At 41.4% G+C, this 21532-nt stretch overlaps 1 protein-coding gene and 2 long non-coding RNA genes across 5 annotated transcripts in view; 1 reads left to right on the top strand and 2 right to left on the bottom strand.

Annotated features, from left to right (window-relative positions):
* mks1 (MKS transition zone complex subunit 1) overlaps positions 1–21532 on the bottom strand; it is a 120962-nt gene that overhangs the window by 67545 nt on the left and 31885 nt on the right. The gene's annotated exons all lie outside the window — the stretch shown is intronic.
* Positions 6836–9753, bottom strand: LOC110537593 (uncharacterized). 3 transcript variants are annotated; one of them, XR_016485067.1, is made up of 5 exons: positions 9638–9753; positions 9316–9508; positions 8677–8739; positions 7722–7845; positions 6836–7572 (listed from the first exon to the last, which is right to left on the bottom strand). It is a non-coding gene; the product is annotated as an uncharacterized LOC110537593 (long non-coding RNA). The 3 variants fall into 3 exon arrangements; XR_016485068.1 differs by having other exon boundaries at positions 6838–7572; positions 7714–7845; XR_016485069.1 differs by lacking the exon at positions 8677–8739.
* Positions 20761–21497, top strand: LOC149979175 (uncharacterized). Its single transcript, XR_016485078.1, has 2 exons — positions 20761–21326; positions 21360–21497. It is a non-coding gene; the product is annotated as an uncharacterized LOC149979175 (long non-coding RNA).

Below are 21532 nucleotides of genomic sequence, written 5' to 3'. Positions count from 1 at the left end.
TTAAGGCTTAGTGCCAACTAGTTACGTTTAAATGGACACTACCACAGCATATAGGCAATGCAATATGTGTTGGTTGTATGTCCACTTTCAGTACAACATGAATACATCTATTAACTGTAATTTATATGTGTTCTGATAATCACTACCTCTGGTGTGTAGTATACAAAACATTAGGAACACCTCCCCAATGTTAAGAACAGACTCAATTCGTCAGGTATGGACTCAAGGTGTTGAAAGCGTTCCACAGAGATGCTGGCCCATGTTGTCTCCAATGCTTCCCACAGTAGTCAAGTTGTCTGGATGTCCTTTGGGTGGTGGACCATTCTTGATACACACGGGAAACTGTTGAGCGTTAAAAACCCAGTAGCGTTGCAGTTCTTGACACAATGAACCCGATGCACCTGGCACCTACTACTATGCCACTCAGTAAGTATTTTATCTCGGTGTCTTTCTATGCTGATGGTTGGTGGTCCAATACAAAATATTTACTTCAACTTGAGGTTCTGCTGAACATTAACTGTATGAAATAGATGATATAAGGGTGATGTTCAGCAGTTTCTTTTAATAGAGAAACCCCTAAACTATTGTAGTGATATGGCAGGGTTCATGTTTTCATGTGTGACTGAACTTTTTCTCTTGCATTACTGATATTGAATAACGTGTTCCATCATGACCTGTTACATGACTTTTACCACTTGATCCAGTTGTTTATGCAAAATAGCTATTTGTATATAAACAGTGTAACTGGAAAACATGCATTAGTAAAGAAATAATAATCATTAATTCGCTATACTTAGCCTAGGTAGTAATTTATGGCTTCTCTTTACTGTGCACAACGACCAATTATTCTAAAAATGTTTTGGTACTTTTATACATTTTTCGTGATATCCAATCGGTAGTTAGTCTTGTCCCATCGCTGCAACTCCCCTACGGACTTGGAAAAGGCAATGGTCGAGAGCCATGCGTCCTCCGAAACACAACCCTGCCAAGCCACACTGCTTCTTCACACAGAAGCCAGCCGCAGCAATGTGTTGGGAGGAAACTGGCGACTGCAGAGTGCATCAGTTATTTGGAGTAAGGATACAGATCCTGCCCTGTGATGATGACGTTGCAGAGTAAGACGGTGTGTGGGACCAAAAATGTTATGAGCAGAAACAGCCAGGGCAGGGCTAACATGGGTACGCTGACCCCAAAAAGGAAGCTCTTAACCATAAGTGAGTACACTGTGGCCATACCCATAAGGGAGAGGGATACAGGGACTAACCCCTCAACTTGATTCTGGGCAGATGCACCAAACACTGTCTTGTGGTGGAAGGGGTATGTGATGAGCTTGTGTCACTCAGCCCCTCCTTGCTAACTTACCATGCCCATCGCCAAAAACTGTAGTTCCAAGACTGAAGGCATCCTTTGATAACCTGAGACATGTATTGACAATAAACAAAACAAATTACATGATAATAACAGGATCAATGCCACTCGTTAGCCTCAACTCAGGAGTAAAACTCTTGAACCTCTGAACCACAGTTGTGGAAAATTCTATTCAAAGATTAAGGCAGGGTTTACTTACTGACTTTATTGTCCCCATGGGGAAATGATGTTGCAGTGTCATGTACACGTTTAAAGTGGCGTTTTAATACAAAACAAAATTAACAATACAACTTTCATAACAGTTACATAGCAATAAAACATTTAAAAAAATGACTAGCCTGCTGGCCTTACTGATTCGATAGGATAGATTCGATAGGCACATCAGCCCGAGCTATTTAGGAGGGATATCACACCTGGCACAAATGATTGTCTAGTTCTGTTTTTCTTGCTGAGAGGTGCCCTATACCTGTGCCCAGTGGGGAGTGGTTCAAAGTCTGGGTACAAGGGGTGGCTTGGGTCTAAAATGATTTTGTGAGACTTGCGGAGGGCCCTGACCTAAAAGATCTCATCCAGGCCTGTCTGTTTGACTCCAAGTACTTTGCTTGCTGTGGTGATAATCCTATATTTAACAATGTAATAAACATATTTAATACAAGCAGCTGCAGAGGAGAGCCACCTCTAATTTCACAGCAAGGATGAAATGGTTACATGTCCCTTATATAGTGGGAGGTGATAATACAATCATATTGTATTCACACAACAGTTTTTTCTATAAATCAATAGTTCCGGAACACAATGGCCTTGTGGTAGGACGCAGACATACCAGTAGTCTATGAATCGCATAACATCACAGTCCAACACGGAATATATCCCTTGAGAAGTTACAACAGCTCACCCCAAATTCTTCCACCACATCTTTCAAAACTGATTTTTGATGCTCAGTACATATGTCAAACTAATACCAGTGGATAATCAAGCACAATACAAAAATGTCAGTTACGACACCTGTCCTCCAATATTGCACAACACTTTAGCTAAGACAGGGTAGATAGCTTGCTAAACCAAAGCAAATGTCGGATGGAATCGGGCAGATTTATCTTTGTGAAGGACGCATGAATCAAGCCACGTACAGGGTTGTCCTGGACGGAAACTTGCTTCCTTCTACTCTGACAATGTTCACCAACTCTGAGGATTGGTTTTTCCAGTAGGACAATGCTCCATGCCACACAGTCAAGTCAATCAAGGTGTGGATGGAGGACCACCAGATCAAGACCCTGTCATGTCCAGCCCAGTCTCCAGACCTGAACCCCATTGAAAACTTCTGAAATGTGATCAAGAGGAAGATGGATGGTCACAAGCCATCAAACAAAGCCAAGCTGCTTGAATTTGAGCCAGGATGGCATAAAGTCACCCAACACCAACGTAAAAGACTAGTGGCCAAGACGCATGAAAGCTGTGATTGAAAATCAGGGTTATTCCACCAAATAATGATTCTAGAACTCTTCCTAAGTTAAAATATTAGTATTATTTGAGGTCTGACAACACCGCATCTGTTTTTGTTATTTTGATCAGTTGTAATTTTCTGCAAATAAATGCTCTAAATGACAATATTTGAATTTGGGAGAAATGTCAGTAGTTTATAGAATAAAACAAAAATGTACATTTTACCCAAACGCATACCTATAAATAGTAAACCCAGAGAAACTGATCATTTTGCAGTGGTCTCTTAATGTTATCCAGATCTGTGTATATACACACACTCACACATATATATATTATATGTATTCATACAATATTGATGGAAATGTTTCCCCCAGAAAGCAATGGATCGTAATAATGAGAGAATCAAAAGAGCTTTAAGACGCAGCCCTTATGTGGTAAATATACAATACATGGCTGTTTTGTCCTGTTCATGTTATATTACCACCTTTTAAATTGAGTGATGTGTTGACGGATGAATCCAATGAGGGTAAACACCCCTGATTCTGTGATGTGGTCAACCGGCAAGGTGTACAGAAGAACAAAGCCTATAAGTCATTTTGAACTGAAATCAGTAACATATGCACGTTAGTTATACATTCTGCAATGAGCAAAGCAGTGTATAATTAATTATTTACTGTTTATAGCCAATCATTGTGAGCTGTGGGCAGGACCAGACATCTAGGGACGGATAGAACATCCATCCAGAGCCTCTCAGCCAGGTCATCTCTGCTGTTCCCATAGAGACACAACAGATAGATCAATCTGTTGATTCATATGGCCATTTTGGTTGGCTTGGTTGAATTGACAATTATCCATTCGAGATGCTAAAGAATCCTATACTATGGAAGGTCTTTAGCCCCACCCCTAATGTTATGCGAGTTTTCAGTTACCCATGTAACTGCATTTTCAGTTACCCATGTATTACTCACTACTTGTACAACCATGTTATATTGCCTACATATTCTACATTTCCTTGAGGGTCAATGCCAGTGTATTCTATGGCTGCCATGAGTACATGCCTTTCTCTGTCTCCTCAGTCTGGAAGGGTGACTCGGCTGATAGAGAGAAAATATCATGACGTGATCTCATCCTCCATTTCTGATGACTTTTCCATCTACTCCTTCACTGACTGTGAATCGAGGTAGAGTTATACCCTACCGTACATGTCTGTTGAGTGACATCACTGTGAGGAGGATGGTCTCTGACATGTTGACTCTGATACACAGTGTGATGATGAGGATCATGAAAAGAGGACACCACCGCTGAAAGTTGAGGATGGAAAAGTGACAAGTTTGAAGTGAGGGAAATGGACGAGGATGATGACCTGTCTATCTCCTCTTCCCCACACATTTTTGAGTAACTCTTTCACTGAATGTGGAGAATGGACTATGACCAGCTAGCTCTCTGACACACAGCTTGATGATGGCAATGACGCCTCTACTGAGGACAGTCCAGAGCCTCCAAAGGAACCACAAGGACCACCGAAGGACCATCGACTGGTAGGCATCTTTTAAATTTGTGTGTGTGCGTGTCACATCTCAGTGGTTTGACCCTATATCTGTTGAGATTATTGTGGCCAAGCCCAACATCCTCCTCCCTGCCTCTTTGAGTGCCCTGAATAATGTGTCACACCAGATGGAGGTGGTCCCCACTGTCCGGCCCTGCAGGCAGCAGCTGGACAAGAAGACACAGTGGACCAACACCAACGAGGAGAGTCTGAGGAGGATCAAAGAGAACCTGACCTCAATAGAACTCAACCTGGAGGAAGGTCTGAAGACGCACAATGACGGTCAGCACATCAACCAAGAGGCAGAAGAAGAATGAGGGATGCTGTAGAGGATGGATTGTGAAGTGAATGGGGAGGAGGAAGGAGGGACTGAGGGATGATGACGTGGCTAGGGAGGTCAAGAGGATGGGCGAGCAGGTGAGGGCACTGATCCAAGTGATGAAGAGAAACTGCAGTGAAGGTGATCTTAAGGCAGTAGACCTGGACAGTTGGCTGAATGACTTGGAGGTTGAAAGTGGCATTCAAGAAATGCACTGGAGAGATGGCTGAAATTATAGACAGCATGGCAGAAATGCAGACCAGTATAGCCGAGAACAGGCTCCTCAAGTCATAAAAAAAGAACAATGTCCAGAGCTTTGTAAGTTACTCCAACTTATTGAGTGTAGTCATGTATCTGCAATGTGTATAGAGTAGTTTGTTTTTAACATAGCCTTTTCCTGATATTTTCCTTTACTTTCTGGTCCTACAAAGCCCAGGGAAGGTCTCTGGTCCTGTGTCTGGCAAGACTAGCCTCTCTGCTCTTGTGACCTCAGCACCCTGGACCCTGGCTGAAGCCCTACAGGCCCTTCCCTCTGCTGTGGCCCCTCCCTCCCCAGAGAATGTCCCAAGGCCTCGGACTCCTCTCAGCTCTGTCATTATCACTCCGTCCGCTACAGAGAACTTCCAATAACGCCACATGCCTCACCTGGCCCCCATCACCAACCTGAGCCAGACTGGCAGGAAGCGGCTCCAGGAAATGGCAGTAGTGGCCCCACAGGTGGGAGGAAATACAAGAAGGATATATTGGCCACATGTCCTTCTACAGTATCGCACAGCTCTAGATTTTGCAGATCAAGAGAAGAGAACCCATAAACTTACATGACTTAATCTCCTTGTCCAAAGAATTCAGGAAGGGAAGGTCAAAAAGACAAAGGGAAAAGCCAAAAAAGTAGTGAAGCAAGAGAAGGCCAGTAAGATACAACAGATGGAACATTTTGGAGAAAGTAAGGAGGAGGAAAAGAAGTCTGAGGAAGATGTGAGGAAATAGAGGAGGGAGAATTGAAACATAACCCGGGAATACTAGACCAGAGAATTAGAGAAATAGAATGAGGTAGCAGAGAAAGAGCATCTATCTGATGTGTACATGGATATATTGTACTTTTCATAATAAAACGTATGTTAATTGTCAAAACTATTTCGTTATCGATTTTACATTCCCTCTCCCAGTCGTAGCTTGACGTTTGTCATGAATATTGCCCTGGAGGCAGAAATTTCTCAAGATATGGCAGATGCAAAGCCAAAATCGGCTATATTGTAAATATTTGTGGAAAATAATTGTGTTTTATGGACTTAATTTAAGGTAAGGATTAGCAGTGTGGTTAGGGTTAAGGTTAGGTTTAAAATCATAAATTACTTTATGCCTGTGCCAGCTTGTGACCACTTTGCAGAACTGCCGCAAGGGCAAGATTCATGACAATAAATGCCAAACTGCATCCCAGTCATCCTCTCCCTATCTTTAAAAGGCTGCAGAACATGCAAGCTAGTGATGCGGGGATTGTCTCACAACCCACAGTCCCCAGGCGGGTGGGTTGCAGGCAGGTTCAATAAAGTGACAACAATAGGCTACATAACCAAATCCATAAATGTATAATTATTGTGCAATTTACACTAAGTGTACAAAACATTAAGGACACCTGCTATTTCCATGACAGACTGACCAGGTGAATCCAAGTGAAAGCTATGATCCCTTATTGATGTCACTTGTAGATGAAGGGGACAGGACAGGTTAAAGAATGATTTTTAAGCCTGGAGACAATTGAGACATGGATAGTGTATGTGTGCCATTCAGAGGGTGAACAGGCAAGACAAAAGATTTAAGTGTCTTTGAACGGAGTATGGTCGTAGGTGCCAGGCACACCGGTTTGTGTCAAGAACTGCAACACTGATGGGTTTTTCACGCTCATGTTCCGTTCCACCAACCAAAGGACATCCAGCCAACTTGGCAACTGTGGGAAGCATTGGCTTCAACATGGGCCTGCATCCCTGTGGAACGCATTTAACACCTTGTAGAATCCATACCCCGATAAATTGAGGCTGTTCTGAGGACAAAAGGGGGTGGGGGGATAACTAGATATTAGGAAGGTGTCCTTATTATTTTGTACACTCAGTGTATAACCTATAGGTTACACTGCGCAGTTAGGGGCCGTCTGTAAAGGTACTATCTTTACCAGCATCATAAAAGCTGATATTATTTCATGGGCCTATTGCAACGAAGATTGGCCACTAGAATATTGCCAGTTTATATTCATAACTAAAAGTTCACCTAATTGTATCTTCTGTTATAAAGACCATATTCAAATGAATAAAAACGAAAATAGAAAACTGTTTCCCATCTCAAGAGATTCAATTAAAATATGACTACAATAAGTGCCTATTAAGTAAAGGCTGACCATAATATTATATTTTTTTGTATTTTTTTTTTCTTTTAACCCCTTTATCTCCCCAATTTTCGTGGTATCATATTGGTAGTTACAGTCTTGTCTCATTGCTGCAACTCCCTACGGACTCGGGAGAGGCGAAGGTAGAGAGCCATGCGTCCTCCACGAAACACGACCCTGACAAGCTGCACTGCTTCCTGACACAATGCCCGCTTAACCCGGAAGCCAGCCACACCAATGTGTCGGAGGAAACAACTCTCCCATTCACCTGTGTGAACTTCATCTTCGTGGCATGCTAGCCTTTTACCGGCTGCGGAGAGCCTTTTCTGTTTGCATTTTGTTGTGCACCAGGTTTTCATGTCTTTCCATGTTCTGTTTGTGAGAGCTGGCTCTGACCCATAACAGTCAATCCTCTTTGCCAGGAACCTTCTTTAGCACTTTACATTTTCCCAAATGCTTCCAAACTGATGCTTTCTCACAGCTGCTCTTAGTCTTGGGTTGAGAAGTCATTCTCCAAACCTAATCGCAAACAAAGAAAAGATTAAAACACATGACGGTCCAACACAATAGGGGAGGGGGGCATAGGGAAGGTAAGGGAGAGGAGATAAAAAGAAAAGACTTCCTCCGTGTCAGGTAAGCAGTCTCGAAGTGTACCCTCACCAACTTACCGGACTGAGTGAGTTCTGAACATCCCTCGCTGTCCTCTGTTCCTGCATCCAAGTCTTCTTGGGCCTCTTTCTGGTGTCTGTCTTGACTCTTTATTACGTTTTCTCAGTTCTTTCTCAGGCTTGCCTGAAAAACACAAAAGGATGGAACATACATAAGAGTAACAACAAATCCACATATTAGCAAGCAACGACATTACATTTTTGTTCAGAACTCACTCAGCCTGGTAAGTTTGACGGTAGACTGCGGATGTTCCCTTGCTTACGAAAGCAGCCGGTGTCTACCGTCACAGAATTACCAGGCTGTGTGAGTTCTGAACACCTGTCACTCGAGCTTTCGCTGTCAGGTTCATACTCACAGATGCAGCCGGTGTCACTCAGCTGGTGTTTTGTATCATATTTGTACAACAGCTGATGAAACTATGAATAAATGTTATCAGTGTAACTTCCTGATAGTTGCTGATTGAAAATACAATCTACATATGACATTCTAAATCTGCAGGTTTTGCATTGGTGGAGTTTTGGCTTGCTTGGTGACATCACCAGGTGGTCTAAGTAAATAGACCAATAACAAAGAGTTCGAAATCTCTCTGCCAATAACAGCTCATTTTGAGGCTACATTTCCCTCCCATTAGTGTATTGATCCATGTTTAACCATGTTTTGAGGCTATGGAGTGTTTGTTTACATGTACATTGAAGTAAAACAAGCTTATATGCTGAGTTCTGATGGGGTACAACTGTTGAACTAAGCTCATGAGGCATTTATAAGTTATATTCTTCAAGAATCAATGGGTATATATCATTCAATTGCAGGTTCAAAAATGGATTTTGCAACTTTAAAATGCAGGAAATGAGGGGGTGGTTGACGGTTGGCTACATACCTTGGCACGAGAGATTCCTGCTTTTAGATTACAATTTTAAAATAATGAATTAATAAATGTATAGTATGACAGATTACCTATGACAGCAACAACTGTCTCTCCAAATCAAACCTTCCCTTCTAGCACCGTCTCTGCCAGTCCTGCAAATAAAACATGTTTTCACAAAAAATAGAAATATAATTGGACCATCCGGATATCCATATTTGAATAGTGAAATATTCCAAATGCCTATCCCTAGCTGCCATTTCAAAATACAATCACCTCTAAACAAAATGTCTCACATTGTGACTTGTGCAAATAACTCGGCATGCCACAGGAAAGCAACCGAGCTAGGACCACATTTGCATTACAATGTAGGTAGCTACCAGTAGCTAGTTTAACATTACTCCTATGGAGTTATTTAACATTATGCACAACATTCTTCCATATGAGAACATCTAAGACATCATAGCAAAGATAAGCAATGCAATAATAATCCATTCCGAAATGTCTACTCCAGCAACCTTTAGCAGCTAGCTGGCTAATTAACCTATCAGTATAGCCAGGAAAAATGGCTCGCTAGCTAGCTAACAAAATGCTACAACAGAGCTAATACTTTTCCATGCATCGACGAAATGTAGCCCGCTACAGCTACATTGGCCGAGTTATTGTTGAATAATAACGAAGCTAGGTAAATTTATTTGAAATAATATCACTAGTAACTTAAAAATACTTACAGCTGAAATACACTGCTGTTTTCTTTATGAGCATGGTGAACTGAGGAAGCCGCATCCACCTGTCGTGTTGTGGGGGAGGGGACAAGTTCCCCAAATAGACCCTGGCTTTGGATCAGATTTGAATTCCCCCCGCGAATGGTCCTTGTTAGGTTTGGGGAGGGGAAGCTGATCCTAGATCTGTATCTAGGGGAAACTTCGCCCCAGCACATGCAAAGAAAGAGAGTTGGGGAGAAGGGGAGGAGAGAGAGCGTCGATCTCAGGATTGACAGATCATGTTCAAAATATACCAGTAAGAAATTGGTTTCAGAAAATAATATATTACCTTTAGCAGTTCTAATGTCTTCATTTGCCCCATTTCATTAGTCTTGTTGATTGATTGCTGATATCTAGTTTCACAGAAAAGATGGTGTTGATGAAGAGCATCCATCCATGTATAGACATATAGTTCATACTGGTGGTCCTACCCATTACCCACTTCACTCCATTAACCCTAAACTTGCTGCTCACATGGTGGTTTGTCTAAATGTATTTGACTTTAGGTTAGTTAAGGTTAAGAAGGTAAAGATTGTGTTTTGCTGTGTTGGGAGCACTAGTGGCAATGCTGCCTCACCCAGATCACACATTACCCTATATACATATATATTGTAGCCAGCTTAACCCAACACTTACCACCTTCTGATCTCTTGGTGTAATGAATAAGGTTGCTAGTCGCTGGACCGGGGTTCGAGGCCCAGTTGGAGCTACCCCCAAGTTTGTTACATTGGTATCAGAAGTGGGATAGTGCCTGTGAAGCCATCAAAGATGTGTGTACACGTGAGAGACTGTGGGAGAAATTAGGTACATATATGGATAAATATACTGTCCTATATAAAAGAGGGATGCATTTGCCATTCTGGTAAGGTACATTGTCTATTGTATAGGACAGGAAGCCAGAGTGGGGCCATGGGAGAGGGCAACACCTAGGGCAGCTGGACATACAAAGGTCAGGGGTTGTCTAAGGAGGGGGTCAGCCAAAGGACCAATTGATGGATCACAGACATCAATCACAACACAGGAGACAAGTCTGTTTGATCTTAGACAACCATATGAAGAGAAGGCGACCAGAACAGCTAGGCACCCTAAAGCTAAAGGAGATGAAAGACACCAAAAGGGACACATGGAGTTAATTACAGGGTATGAACACAGGCCACAGGAAAGGGGAATGTATAGTATTTTTAGTATAGCTGAGCATGCTAAAAACAGAAGAGACACATAGTCTGCTGACCCTAGATAACACACAAACAGGAGAACGCATTAAGCTGAGTGAAGGGTCAAAGCAAGGGTCTTGTCACCATTAGGATCTAATGGAAAGCAGATGGGGGCGTTATTGGGCTGAACAAGCAGGAAGCACGGATTGGGATGTAACTTAATTTGCATATGGGAGGGACTTATATGGTAGGTGTATAACTCAGAGCGAGGGCTCTGAAAAAGTGTGTGTGTTCCGCGGACCGCTCCGGCTTATGATACTGTTGTATTAAAAGTCTATATTGATTTTCACAAAGTTCTTGGTTGTGTCATATTTGAACCGATTTGCCACTACAGACTTGGCGAGCTTGCCAGGAGAATTAGGGACTGAATAACGTTCTTGGCTGGCAGCGGGATCTTTGGACGATCTGGGCAAACAAGGGTGGCCACCCAGCTAAGGTAAGACAACAGTGAAATGTTTGCGTAGATCGCTTCAGAGATCCTGCCTCAGCAAGAGGAGCGTCAAGTAGGTCTCTCTCTCTCAAATTTCCTAAAAACTATAGAAACGAAATAACTTTTTGAAATTCAATGAATTTGCATGCATGTGTGTAAGCTTGGAAATTGTATAATGAATGTGCATGCGTGTCTAGTGAGTAAGTAGGTGGGGGCTGTGAACTTCGCTGGTGTCGGGTGTGTTATTCGGCATGTTGGAGCTGGGTTTGGGCGCAGGGCTACAGCTACCTGCTTATAAGGTTTGAATAAAATAAGTAGTTATAGAAGTCCTGCGATACCGCTTCAAAATATTTACCAGAAGGTCAAAATTTCTCTGGTCAAAATGTCATTGGAAACTGTAGTACTGAGGAAAGCAGTTAGAGATATTTTGGCCACACAAAATCTTAGTATCTGGTTAAGGCTATAACTGGAGTTCCGGATAAGTGAGGCCAGCTCATGTGTATTCTTGGCCTATATGCGATAGTGGGTTTCCTTTGGAAGGGTTTTTCAGTTCAGTTTCAGATTGGGTATGCAGAAGGATGGAAGTGTTTTTGGCCTATAGGAGATAGTGGATTTCCCTTGGGAGGGTTTTTCAGTTCAGTTTCAGATTGGGTATGCAGAAGGATGGAAGTGTTTTTGAAAATGTATTTAAGTTGTTTCTAAAGAAAAGGGAGTGAAAACATTTTAATGGTGTCAAATGCCCTGAACCCTAAGAATTTCCATTGAAGACTGATCAACTTCACTAGAACAAGTGGGATTTAATTATAAAATGATTGAGAAACACCAGTTTCTATTCAAAGTGTAGAATCACAGAAGATGAAGAGTTGTAATCTTGAATTGACTAGTTATTCAAATAGGTTTATTTTTATTTAACATGGGGTTATAGGAGAACATATCAGTTCCCTGGGGTTATGGTCTTTGGGTAAATACAAAATGTGCTTTGTTCATTCTACATATAAAATGGAAATATATGTAAACAAGGGATAACAGTTACTCCAAATAGGTTATTGGAGTGGGGGTTTATGCAAGGGTTATGATGATAACTACATAATCTGTAACTCATCTGAGAGATCGCCAGTAGAATAAGGGAGTTATCATGGAAATGTAATGTCAGAATGCATTAATGCTTTGGAGAGACTATCATAACACCAAGTGGGTGTGAAACTCAAACCCACCCTACTGGCTGAATAGTGTGGGACAACTGTGTCTGATGACCTGTGAACTGTATCTGGAATGATATGTACTGGGAGAAGAAAGACTAAAGGGGATTGGGATAATGACCTTTTATTACCAGGCCACTCATGACAGAAAAACAGAGGTAAAAGGGTGCATGGTAAATATAGATATTACTGGTACTAAAAGTTTTTAGTATAATGTTAATTATTAAAGGGAGATGTATTGAATTGAGTAGGTCAAATTTGAGTTAAAGTAAACACTAAGGACTGTTATCCTGAATATTGGATTGGATAATTTATAAACAACATTTAGTTATGTTTTGAATATAGGACTGTTTAAATTTACTAGGCCTAGGGAAGCTCTGGAAACTAATCCTGAGACAGGTTGATTGACAGAACTTGCAGAATATTAGATTAAAGTTTTTTGTTTCTTTTATTTTACAATACCATTGTAATTGGAGTAATACATTGGAATGACATAAGTAATTGAATAAAAAGTATAGTCTGTTGTGTGATAACACCCAAGGATGAAGAAGACATTACAAATAGTGGTAATTTATTGCAAATATGCAGTTATTATAATTTACTTTACCATTTTTCTTGTTTGGTCAATGTATTTTTGTTTTGAGGAAAATAAGAGTGTATATTTTTCCTGAGGAGGGACTGATATAAATTGACTAAAAATGATTTGAGAATGTTTAAGTATGTATCAAACTATGGAAGGAAATTAGGAGTAGTGACTTATGTGTTATGGGTTAGAAAAACTGTAACTACATTGGGGGCTCATACATGAAGGTTATGGTAGCGGAGGGGTGTTATTTCTAGAAACAATGTATATTAATAGACAAGATCATTCACAGAAAAGGAAAGACAGTTGGTCTTGTAAAAATATAGGCACAATTCTAAAAGTAAATAGAACATTACACATACCTAGATTATGGTAAAAATAATAAGTAGTGGCATTTTGAACACTAGAGCAAAAGTTTAAGAAGCTTAGGATTTAGTTTTGTTAGGATTGGATATTCTTTCAACTGGAAGACACTTGACTGATTACATGTTATTCTTGCAGCAGTTACGGTAGGGACCATAATTTGGCTATCATTATGAATATTTTTGTGGCAAGAGGCCAGGTATTTAAGACAGAATGTTTACATAGGGCTGTTATTTAAAAATTAAGATTTAGTGATCTTGCTCTAAGAAGAAAGTCTGTTGTCAGGAAATAACCCATGAGTTAGTATGTATGTTCCCAGGAAAAGACGCCAGATGGAAGGGCATGGGCTGAATTCTGGAAACTGAGTGTACATCAAGATACACCGGGCTGGGGATATACTTCTTACAGCACCTGCAGTGGTAAAGATTGTCATGTCTCTCTATGATGGGTGCATAAGTTTCACAAGAAGTAAGGTCCAGCTGAATAATGGGTGAGCTTGAAAACACCATGACAGAGGATGTGAAACAAAACAAAAGAGAGAGACTAGATTCTAATGTAGACATACTGGGTTGAGTTTGGGGGTTATTTGTTTTATTTGATAATGTATCATGTGAATAAGGATATATGTTAGGGTAGTTGTACTCTAAACCACATGTTGAAGGCTCAATGTGGAAGCCCATTCCGTGTTGAATTACTTTAAGAAGGAATAATGTTGATTAAGGTTATGCACATGTTTATCAGTTGAAACAGAGCAGATGGGGAACTAAGTAAAAAATGACATGGTTTGGGAACACCTCTCAGAACCTGCGGCCGAAAGGGGAAGACTGGATGAAAGCACGAGGAAGCCAATTAGGGCCTCCATTTTTGTGGAGTCCAGCAGAAAAGTATCCTGGAGGCATAGAGTCAGGTGAAGAGAGAGTGGGAATTGTCATGGTCTCAGATTTCAGTATTCATGAATACAGTCATGCATAACGTATAACATTGTCAATACTGTTATGTTTTGTCCTTTGTTTTCCAAGTCTTATGTTTAGGAAACCAGATGGAGAAGGGTTCTCCAGCTTCAGCTGGAATGTCAGTTTGTGTGATGAGTGATGGAAGTAAGAGAATGTATGGTGTAATCATAGAACAGAGGCCATAAGTCTCTAACATGGCTGTCTATTCAGATACCTTAGGAAGGTTGTGTAAATACAGAGAGAAGAGTAAGATTAGAGTAAAATATCCATACTTGTAGCACATTCATATTGTACCATGTATTGTTAAATTCATACATTTAAATTGCAGTAACTATTTAGTAATCGAGCCTTGTTCTTCATCAGTTCATTAAATAATAGGTCTTAGATTAAGTGGTGGTCAAATGTAAAAGTGTCCAGGTGTTTTTTTTTCTCACGCTCTCTAACTTTAAGGCTTAGTGCCAACTAGTTACGTTTAAATGGACACTACCACAGCATATAGGCAATGCAATATGTGTTGGTTGTATGTCCACTTTCAGTACAACATGAATACATCTATTAACTGTAATTTATATGTGTTCTGATAATCACTACCTCTGGTGTGTAGTATACAAAACATTAGGAACACCTCCCCAATGTTAAGAACAGACTCAATTCGTCAGGTATGGACTCAAGGTGTTGAAAGCGTTCCACAGAGATGCTGGCCCATGTTGTCTCCAATGCTTCCCACAGTAGTCAAGTTGTCTGGATGTCCTTTGGGTGGTGGACCATTCTTGATACACACGGGAAACTGTTGAGCGTTAAAAACCCAGTAGCGTTGCAGTTCTTGACACAATGAACCCGATGCACCTGGCACCTACTACTATGCCACTCAGTAAGTATTTTATCTCGGTGTCTTTCTATGCTGATGGTTGGTGGTCCAATACAAAATATTTACTTCAACTTGAGGTTCTGCTGAACATTAACTGTATGAAATAGATGATATAAGGGTGATGTTCAGCAGTTTCTTTTAATAGAGAAACCCCTAAACTATTGTAGTGATATGGCAGGGTTCATGTTTTCATGTGTGACTGAACTTTTTCTCTTGCATTACTGATATTGAATAACGTGTTCCATCATGACCTGTTACATGACTTTTACCACTTGATCCAGTTGTTTATGCAAAATAGCTATTTGTATATAAACAGTGTAACTGGAAAACATGCATTAGTAAAGAAATAATAATCATTAATTCGCTATACTTAGCCTAGGTAGTAATTTATGGCTTCTCTTTACTGTGCACAACGACCAATTATTCTAAAAATGTTTTGGTACTTTTATACATTTTTCGTGATATCCAATCGGTAGTTAGTCTTGTCCCATCGCTGCAACTCCCCTACGGACTTGGAAAAGGCAATGGTCGAGAGCCATGCGTCCTCCGAAACACAACCCTGCCAAGCCACACTGCTTCTTCACACAGAAGCCAGCCGCAGCAATGTGTTGGGAGGAAACTGGCGACTGCAGAGTGCATCAGTTATTTGGAGTAAGGATACAGATCCTGCCCTGTGATGATGACGTTGCAGAGTAAGACGGTGTGTGGGACCAAAAATGTTATGAGCAGAAACAGCCAGGGCAGGGCTAACATGGGTACGCTGACCCCAAAAAGGAAGCTCTTAACCATAAGTGAGTACACTGTGGCCATACCCATAAGGGAGAGGGATACAGGGACTAACCCCTCAACTTGATTCTGGGCAGATGCACCAAACACTGTCTTGTGGTGGAAGGGGTATGTGATGAGCTTGTGTCACTCAGCCCCTCCTTGCTAACTTACCATGCCCATCGCCAAAAACTGTAGTTCCAAGACTGAAGGCATCCTTTGATAACCTGAGACATGTATTGACAATAAACAAAACAAATTACATGATAATAACAGGATCAATGCCACTCGTTAGCCTCAACTCAGGAGTAAAACTCTTGAACCTCTGAACCACAGTTGTGGAAAATTCTATTCAAAGATTAAGGCAGGGTTTACTTACTGACTTTATTGTCCCCATGGGGAAATGATGTTGCAGTGTCATGTACACGTTTAAAGTGGCGTTTTAATACAAAACAAAATTAACAATACAACTTTCATAACAGTTACATAGCAATAAAACATTTAAAAAAATGACTAGCCTGCTGGCCTTACTGATTCGATAGGATAGATTCGATAGGCACATCAGCCCGAGCTATTTAGGAGGGATATCACACCTGGCACAAATGATTGTCTAGTTCTGTTTTTCTTGCTGAGAGGTGCCCTATACCTGTGCCCAGTGGGGAGTGGTTCAAAGTCTGGGTACAAGGGGTGGCTTGGGTCTAAAATGATTTTGTGAGACTTGCGGAGGGCCCTGACCTAAAAGATCTCATCCAGGCCTGTCTGTTTGACTCCAAGTACTTTGCTTGCTGTGGTGATAATCCTATATTTAACAATGTAATAAACATATTTAATACAAGCAGCTGCAGAGGAGAGCCACCTCTAATTTCACAGCAAGGATGAAATGGTTACATGTCCCTTATATAGTGGGAGGTGATAATACAATCATATTGTATTCACACAACAGTTTTTTCTATAAATCAATAGTTCCGGAACACAATGGCCTTGTGGTAGGACGCAGACATACCAGTAGTCTATGAATCGCATAACATCACAGTCCAACACGGAATATATCCCTTGAGAAGTTACAACAGCTCACCCCAAATTCTTCCACCACATCTTTCAAAACTGATTTTTGATGCTCAGTACATATGTCAAACTAATACCAGTGGATAATCAAGCACAATACAAAAATGTCAGTTACGACACCTGTCCTCCAATATTGCACAACACTTTAGCTAAGACAGGGTAGATAGCTTGCTAAACCAAAGCAAATGTCGGATGGAATCGGGCAGATTTATCTTTGTGAAGGACGCATGAATCAAGCCACGTACAGGGTTGTCCTGGACGGAAACTTGCTTCCTTCTACTCTGACAATGTTCACCAACTCTGAGGATTGGTTTTTCCAGTAGGACAATGCTCCATGCCACACAGTCAAGTCAATCAAGGTGTGGATGGAGGACCACCAGATCAAGACCCTGTCATGTCCAGCCCAGTCTCCAGACCTGAACCCCATTGAAAACTTCTGAAATGTGATCAAGAGGAAGATGGATGGTCACAAGCCATCAAACAAAGCCAAGCTGCTTGAATTTGAGCCAGGATGGCATAAAGTCACCCAACACCAACGTAAAAGACTAGTGGCCAAGACGCATGAAAGCTGTGATTGAAAATCAGGGTTATTCCACCAAATAATGATTCTAGAACTCTTCCTAAGTTAAAATATTAGTATTATTTGAGGTCTGACAACACCGCATCTGTTTTTGTTATTTTGATCAGTTGTAATTTTCTGCAAATAAATGCTCTAAATGACAATATTTGAATTTGGGAGAAATGTCAGTAGTTTATAGAATAAAACAAAAATGTACATTTTACCCAAACGCATACCTATAAATAGTAAACCCAGAGAAACTGATCATTTTGCAGTGGTCTCTTAATGTTATCCAGATCTGTGTATATACACACACTCACACATATATATATTATATGTATTCATACAATATTGATGGAAATGTTTCCCCCAGAAAGCAATGGATCGTAATAATGAGAGAATCAAAAGAGCTTTAAGACGCAGCCCTTATGTGGTAAATATACAATACATGGCTGTTTTGTCCTGTTCATGTTATATTACCACCTTTTAAATTGAGTGATGTGTTGACGGATGAATCCAATGAGGGTAAACACCCCTGATTCTGTGATGTGGTCAACCGGCAAGGTGTACAGAAGAACAAAGCCTATAAGTCATTTTGAACTGAAATCAGTAACATATGCACGTTAGTTATACATTCTGCAATGAGCAAAGCAGTGTATAATTAATTATTTACTGTTTATAGCCAATCATTGTGAGCTGTGGGCAGGACCAGACATCTAGGGACGGATAGAACATCCATCCAGAGCCTCTCAGCCAGGTCATCTCTGCTGTTCCCATAGAGACACAACAGATAGATCAATCTGTTGATTCATATGGCCATTTTGGTTGGCTTGGTTGAATTGACAATTATCCATTCGAGATGCTAAAGAATCCTATACTATGGAAGGTCTTTAGCCCCACCCCTAATGTTATGCGAGTTTTCAGTTACCCATGTAACTGCATTTTCAGTTACCCATGTATTACTCACTACTTGTACAACCATGTTATATTGCCTACATATTCTACATTTCCTTGAGGGTCAATGCCAGTGTATTCTATGGCTGCCATGAGTACATGCCTTTCTCTGTCTCCTCAGTCTGGAAGGGTGACTCGGCTGATAGAGAGAAAATATCATGACGTGATCTCATCCTCCATTTCTGATGACTTTTCCATCTACTCCTTCACTGACTGTGAATCGAGGTAGAGTTATACCCTACCGTACATGTCTGTTGAGTGACATCACTGTGAGGAGGATGGTCTCTGACATGTTGACTCTGATACACAGTGTGATGATGAGGATCATGAAAAGAGGACACCACCGCTGAAAGTTGAGGATGGAAAAGTGACAAGTTTGAAGTGAGGGAAATGGACGAGGATGATGACCTGTCTATCTCCTCTTCCCCACACATTTTTGAGTAACTCTTTCACTGAATGTGGAGAATGGACTATGACCAGCTAGCTCTCTGACACACAGCTTGATGATGGCAATGACGCCTCTACTGAGGACAGTCCAGAGCCTCCAAAGGAACCACAAGGACCACCGAAGGACCATCGACTGGTAGGCATCTTTTAAATTTGTGTGTGTGCGTGTCACATCTCAGTGGTTTGACCCTATATCTGTTGAGATTATTGTGGCCAAGCCCAACATCCTCCTCCCTGCCTCTTTGAGTGCCCTGAATAATGTGTCACACCAGATGGAGGTGGTCCCCACTGTCCGGCCCTGCAGGCAGCAGCTGGACAAGAAGACACAGTGGACCAACACCAACGAGGAGAGTCTGAGGAGGATCAAAGAGAACCTGACCTCAATAGAACTCAACCTGGAGGAAGGTCTGAAGACGCACAATGACGGTCAGCACATCAACCAAGAGGCAGAAGAAGAATGAGGGATGCTGTAGAGGATGGATTGTGAAGTGAATGGGGAGGAGGAAGGAGGGACTGAGGGATGATGACGTGGCTAGGGAGGTCAAGAGGATGGGCGAGCAGGTGAGGGCACTGATCCAAGTGATGAAGAGAAACTGCAGTGAAGGTGATCTTAAGGCAGTAGACCTGGACAGTTGGCTGAATGACTTGGAGGTTGAAAGTGGCATTCAAGAAATGCACTGGAGAGATGGCTGAAATTATAGACAGCATGGCAGAAATGCAGACCAGTATAGCCGAGAACAGGCTCCTCAAGTCATAAAAAAAGAACAATGTCCAGAGCTTTGTAAGTTACTCCAACTTATTGAGTGTAGTCATGTATCTGCAATGTGTATAGAGTAGTTTGTTTTTAACATAGCCTTTTCCTGATATTTTCCTTTACTTTCTGGTCCTACAAAGCCCAGGGAAGGTCTCTGGTCCTGTGTCTGGCAAGACTAGCCTCTCTGCTCTTGTGACCTCAGCACCCTGGACCCTGGCTGAAGCCCTACAGGCCCTTCCCTCTGCTGTGGCCCCTCCCTCCCCAGAGAATGTCCCAAGGCCTCGGACTCCTCTCAGCTCTGTCATTATCACTCCGTCCGCTACAGAGAACTTCCAATAACGCCACATGCCTCACCTGGCCCCCATCACCAACCTGAGCCAGACTGGCAGGAAGCGGCTCCAGGAAATGGCAGTAGTGGCCCCACAGGTGGGAGGAAATACAAGAAGGATATATTGGCCACATGTCCTTCTACAGTATCGCACAGCTCTAGATTTTGCAGATCAAGAGAAGAGAACCCATAAACTTACATGACTTAATCTCCTTGTCCAAAGAATTCAGGAAGGGAAGGTCAAAAAGACAAAGGGAAAAGCCAAAAAAGTAGTGAAGCAAGAGAAGGCCAGTAAGATACAACAGATGGAACATTTTGGAGAAAGTAAGGAGGAGGAAAAGAAGTCTGAGGAAGATGTGAGGAAATAGAGGAGGGAGAATTGAAACATAACCCGGGAATACTAGACCAGAGAATTAGAGAAATAGAATGAGGTAGCAGAGAAAGAGCATCTATCTGATGTGTACATGGATATATTGTACTTTTCATAATAAAACGTATGTTAATTGTCAAAACTATTTCGTTATCGATTTTACATTCCCTCTCCCAGTCGTAGCTTGACGTTTGTCATGAATATTGCCCTGGAGGCAGAAATTTCTCAAGATATGGCAGATGCAAAGCCAAAATCGGCTATATTGTAAATATTTGTGGAAAATAATTGTGTTTTATGGACTTAATTTAAGGTAAGGATTAGCAGTGTGGTTAAGGTTAGGTTTAAAATCATATATTACTTTATGCCTGTGCCAGCTTGTGACCACTTTGCAGAACTGCCGCAAGGGCAAGATTCATGACAATAAATGCCAAACTGCATCCCAGTCATCCTCTCCCTATCTTTAAAAGGCTGCAGAACATGCAAGCTAGTGATGCGGGGATTGTCTCACAACCCACAGTCCCCAGGCGGGTGGGTTGCAGGCAGGTTCAATAAAGTGACAACAATAGGCTACATAACCAAATCCATAAATGTATAATTATTGTGCAATTTACACTAAGTGTACAAAACATTAAGGACACCTGCTATTTCCATGACAGACTGACCAGGTGAATCCAAGTGAAAGCTATGATCCCTTATTGATGTCACTTGTAGATGAAGGGGACAGGACAGGTTAAAGAATGATTTTTAAGCCTGGAGACAATTGAGACATGGATAGTGTATGTGTGCCATTCAGAGGGTGAACAGGCAAGACAAAAGATTTAAGTGTCTTTGAACGGAGTATGGTCGTAGGTGCCAGGCACACCGGTTTGTGTCAAGAACTGCAACACTGATGGGTTTTTCACGCTCATGTTCCGTTCCACCAACCAAAGGACATCCAGCCAACTTGGCAACTGTGGGAAGCATTGGCTTCAACATGGGCCTGCATCCCTGTGGAACGCATTTAACACCTTGTAGAATCCATACCCCGATAAATTGAGGCTGTTCTGAGGACAAAAGGGGGTGGGGGGATAACTAGATATTAGGAAGGTGTCCTTATTATTTTGTACACTCAGTGTATAACCTATAGGTTACACTGCGCAGTTAGGGGCCGTCTGTAAAGGTACTATCTTTACCAGCATCATAAAAGCTGATATTATTTCATGGGCCTATTGCAACGAAGATTGGCCACTAGAATATTGCCAGTTTATATTCATAACTAAAAGTTCACCTAATTGTATCTTCTGTTATAAAGACCATATTCAAATGAATAAAAACGAAAATAGAAAACTGTTT

The sequence above is a fragment of the Oncorhynchus mykiss genome, chromosome 12 (genome assembly GCF_057628025.1).
Source record: "Oncorhynchus mykiss isolate SJ-2025 chromosome 12, ASM5762802v1, whole genome shotgun sequence".
Taxonomy (NCBI): domain Eukaryota; kingdom Metazoa; phylum Chordata; class Actinopteri; order Salmoniformes; family Salmonidae; genus Oncorhynchus; species Oncorhynchus mykiss.
The sequence above is the reverse complement of the archived record's forward strand: the minus strand, read 5'-3'. Positions and strand labels throughout refer to the sequence as shown.